General features: G+C 54.0%; 1 non-coding gene across 1 annotated transcript in view; it reads right to left on the bottom strand.

Moving 5' to 3' along the window:
* Positions 1-1,356, bottom strand: part of LOC124560168 — a 1,910-nt gene extending 554 nt beyond the window's left edge. The window contains exon 1 of the ribosomal RNA XR_006969070.1: positions 1-1,356. This exon is cut by the window's left edge and continues 554 nt beyond it. This is a non-coding gene — a ribosomal RNA (small subunit ribosomal RNA).
* Positions 1,357-5,000: the final 3,644 nt, after the last annotated feature.

The following is a 5,000-nucleotide window of genomic DNA, read 5'->3' as shown; positions in this document are numbered from 1 at the left end:
ATCAAGAAAGAGCTATCAATCTGTCAATCCTTCCGGTGTCCGGGCCTGGTGAGGTTTCCCGTGTTGAGTCAAATTAAGCCGCAGGCTCCACTCCTGGTGGTGCCCTTCCGTCAATTCCTTTAAGTTTCAGCTTTGCAACCATACTTCCCCCGGAACCCAAAAGCTTTGGTTTCCCGGAGGCTGCCCGCCGAGTCATCGGAGGAACTGCGGCGGATCGCTGGCTGGCATCGTTTATGGTTAGAACTAGGGCGGTATCTGATCGCCTTCGAACCTCTAACTTTCGTTCTTGATTAATGAAAACATACTTGGCAAATGCTTTCGCTTCTGTTCGTCTTGCGACGATCCAAGAATTTCACCTCTAACGTCGCAATACGAATGCCCCCGCCTGTCCCTATTAATCATTACCTCGGGTTCCGAAAACCAACAAAATAGAACCGAGGTCCTATTCCATTATTCCATGCACACAGTATTCAGGCGGGCTTGCCTGCTTTAAGCACTCTAATTTGTTCAAAGTAAACGTGCCGGCCCACCGAGACACTCACTCAAGAGCACCCTGGTAGGATTGCAACGGGGTCCGCCTCGGGACGCACGAGCACGCACGAGGCGCGTCGCACGCCTTCAGCTCGCCCCACCGGCAGGACGTCCCACGATACATGCCAGTTAAACACCGACGGGCGGTGAACCAACAGCGTGGGACACAAATCCAACTACGAGCTTTTTAACCGCAACAACTTTAATATACGCTATTGGAGCTGGAATTACCGCGGCTGCTGGCACCAGACTTGCCCTCCAATAGATACTCGTTAAAGGATTTAAAGTGTACTCATTCCGATTACGGGGCCTCGGATGAGTCCCGTATCGTTATTTTTCGTCACTACCTCCCCGTGCCGGGAGTGGGTAATTTGCGCGCCTGCTGCCTTCCTTGGATGTGGTAGCCGTTTCTCAGGCTCCCTCTCCGGAATCGAACCCTGATTCCCCGTTACCCGTTACAACCATGGTAGGCGCAGAACCTACCATCGACAGTTGATAAGGCAGACATTTGAAAGATGCGTCGCCGGTACGAGGACCGTGCGATCAGCCCAAAGTTATTCAGAGTCACCAAGGCAAACGGACCGGACGAGCCGACCGATTGGTTTTGATCTAATAAAAGCGTCCCTTCCATCTCTGGTCGGGACTCTGTTTGCATGTATTAGCTCTAGAATTACCACAGTTATCCAAGTAACGTGGGTACGATCTAAGGAACCATAACTGATTTAATGAGCCATTCGCGGTTTCACCTTAATGCGGCTTGTACTGAGACATGCATGGCTTAATCTTTGAGACAAGCATATGACTACTGGCAGGATCAACCAGGGAGCTGCGTCAACTAGAGCTGAGCAGCCGGCCGCCCGGGAGTGTGTCCCGGGGGCCCGCGCGAACACGCAAGCGTCCGCTCAATTATTCTGCAAACAGGAGGAGGCTGAGCTCCCCTGCACAATACACCTCGAAACCCTCTCAGGTCCCGGCGGCGCGCAGCGCCGTCCTAAGTACTTGGTCGGGTTCGAGAGAGGCGCAATCGCCCGGAGTTTGGCGAGTAGACGCTTTAGGTGCGACCACCCGTGCTCCCAACTGAGCTTGCCGCTGCCGACAGAGGCCCGGGAGCGTGCTGTCGTGGCATTGCCGGCGGGAGACAACACGCGCCACCTACGGTGGCCGGCAGCTCCAACGCCAGCGCCACAGAAGGACAAAAGCCCCACTTGGGTGCCGAAGCGAACGCGCCAACACGTCCGCACAGCTGCGATACAAACCACCTGCGAGAACCGCAGAGGCGACCGAGCAGCAGACGGCGTCGCGGCGCCGAGCGCCGGGCGGCGGCGCATCCTCAGCGCACACAGTCCTCAATCGGACCAGCACACTGCAGATGTCCACCGCGCTTCGCACCGGGCCCGCGAGGACCTACTTTGGCCGCACGGCGCCGCGTGCAGGGTGCGCCGGCGCGCAGCTGCGCCGCCTGCCGCCTCCGTCGGCCGGCGCGCCTGCCACTGGCCGCCCCCACCAGCCGGCTGTAGCGCGTGCGCCCACGCACCGCGCGGCCAGCACGCCGGGAGGCCCCCCCTCACCGGCCGGGGACGGTCCCACCCAGCCACCGCCGCGTATCGCTTCACACCCACATGCCATTCACGTTCGTGGGCATGGTGGGTATCGCTGAAACAACCGGTTGGTAGCTCAACCGATCGTCGCCATCACTGATTCACCTCTAGCGAGAACAACCGCACCACAACGGTTTACCAGTTGTTCATTTGCGTAACGTCACCAGCAAACGTAGACGTCCATCGCCATTTGCAAATTCAACGATTGTTGCATGCCTGTGTCAGGTGTCACGACACACTATGTCTGCCCACATACACGCAACAACATGTGCACGCTTCGCGAACACGTGGAAGGTGGCCCCCGTACGTATGCGATGTCCATTGCGCGAACGACTGTCAACCGGCCTCTGTCGCATGTCGCAGATGTGGAACGCAGTGCACCATGCTATCACGGTGAGTGAGAAGAGACGACTACGTCTGACAACACGCGCCACTACATCAACAGACGGCTCATGCTGATCGCCATCCACGGCATACCATACTGCAATCCAGCTCTTATAGGGAGACGACACGTAGCTGAGTGCACAATATTTGGACCGTATGGTTCGCCGTTGTTGGCGCAGTCGTGGTACGGTCACACATGTACCACGATGTATCATTCAGTACATGAGGACCAATGTGCAGTACAGTGTGTGATTTGGACGTACAACATCAGCGGACAGTTGACACAAGCCGTACCACAACGTAGGCTGTGCTTCGCCATGCGAATGCCAATGAACAACTGCGAAGGGCATTGAGCATGTACGTCCTGCTGCCATCCGCATTACAGTGTATAGCTGCAAGGTGTTTAACATGAAGCGATACTCTGGGGACCGGGCAGTGCGGGTAGCAAACTATATTGCGGGGGTTGCAGTTAGGCAACACTACACTAATTTAACGCGTCGTATGACAATTACAGAGCAGGTTAAGGCCCAACGTGTGTTGGGTTAAGGCCCAACGTGTGTTGGGTTAAGGCCCAACGTGTGTTGGGTTAAGGCCCAACGTGTGTTGGGTTAAGGCCCAACGTGTGTTGGGTTAAGGCCCAACGTGTGTTGGGTTAAGGCCCAACGTGTGTTGGGTTAAGGCCCAACGTGTGTTGGGTTAAGGCCCAACGTGTGTTGGGTTAAGGCCCAACGTGTGTTGGGTTAAGGCCCAACGTGTGTTGGGTTAAGGCCCAACGTGTGTTGGGTTAAGGCCCAACGTGTGTTGGGTTAAGGCCCAACGTGTGTTGGGTTAAGGCCCAACGTGTGTTGGGTTAAGGCCCAACGTGTGTTGGGTTAAGGCCCAACGTGTGTTGGGTTAAGGCCCAACGTGTGTTGGGTTAAGGCCCAACGCGGGTTGGGTTAAGGCGCAACGCGGGTTGGGTTAAGGCGCAACGCGGGTTGGGTTAAGGCGCAACGCGGGTTAGGTTAAGGCGCAACGCGGGTTAGGTTAAGGCGCAACGCGGGTTAGGTTAAGGCGCAACGCGGGTTAGGTTAAGGCGCAACGCGGGTTAGGTTAAGGCGCAACGCGGGTTAGGTTAAGGCGCAACGCGGGTTACGTTAAGGCGCAACGCGGGTTACGTTAAGGCGCAACGCGGGTTACGTTAAGGCGCAACGCGGGTTACGTTAAGGCGCAACGCGGGTTACGTTAAGGCGCAATATAGGTTAGGTTAAGGCGCAATATAGGTTAGGTTAAGGCGCAATAGAGGTTAGGTTAAGGCGCAATACGGGTTAGGTTAAGGCGCAATACGGGTTAGGTTAAGGCGCAATACGGGTTAGGTTAAGGCGCAATACGGGTTAGGTTAAGGCACAATACGGGTTAGGTTAAGGCACAATACGGGTTAGGTTAAGGCACAATACGGGTTAGGTTAAGGCACAATACGGGTTAGGTTAAGGCACAATACGGGTTAGGTTAAGGCACAATACGGGTTAGGTTAAGGCACAATACGGGTTAGGTTAAGGCACAATACGGGTTAGGTTAAGGCACAATACGGGTTAGGTTAAGGCACAATACGGGTTAGGTTAAGGCACAATACGGGTTAGGTTAAGGCACAATACGGGTTAGGTTAAGGCACAATACGGGTTAGGTTAAGGTACAATACGGGTTAGGTTAAGGTACAATACGGGTTAGGTTAAGGTACAATACGGGTTAGGTTAAGGTACAATACGGGTTAGGTTAAGGTACAATACGGGTTAGGTTAAGGTACAATACGGGTTAGGTTAAGGTACAATACGGGTTAGGTTAAGGTACAATACGGGTTAGGTTAAGGTACAATACGGGTTAGGTTAAGGTACACATTGTTGTAAGGAAAGGTGTTTTGGGGGGGGGGGGGGGGGCCGGTTTGTTGATTGTGATTATCGTAAGTAAATGACTGCGGCATCATCTGATTTGCCACGTCAGGGTGCACCTTTGGCTCATAACAGGCGGCGCTCTGATTCCATGCTTGTGGCAGACCTGTGTCTTTCATTCCTGCCATTGTTTGTGTGGTGTGACAGGAGGCAGTATTGTGATGTTGGGTGCACCCCTGTGTAGGACATGTGTGGGTGTTGGTGGCTTAGCTGAGCAATGGTGGTTGTCGGAAGGGTGAGATATTCTGTTTTGTGAGTGGACCTCCCGGTCTGGTTATGATAGTGTGGATTGTCTAATGTGGCAGAGAGGATGCACTGGGTGTTGTTCCATGCTGGTGCTTACATATTGTCTGTGTGCCTGTTACAGGCAGAGAGTAGTGCGTGATAAGAGTGTCTGGCTGACGTGTGATTGTGAGCAGAGTCTTTCAGCATGTATACGGACAGTTGTATACATTATCTGTATTCTGATGGCTCTATCTATTACTAATCAGCGCCGTGTATACGTTTAATCCGGTTCCAGTCGAAACTATTGTATCTCTGTACATTAGTGACACGGCGAGCC

This window comes from Schistocerca americana, unplaced genomic scaffold, assembly GCF_021461395.2.
Source record: "Schistocerca americana isolate TAMUIC-IGC-003095 unplaced genomic scaffold, iqSchAmer2.1 HiC_scaffold_1070, whole genome shotgun sequence".
In the NCBI taxonomy this organism is placed as follows: domain Eukaryota; kingdom Metazoa; phylum Arthropoda; class Insecta; order Orthoptera; family Acrididae; genus Schistocerca; species Schistocerca americana.
Note: the sequence above shows the minus strand (reverse complement) of the source record. Positions and strands in the feature narration are given on the sequence as shown.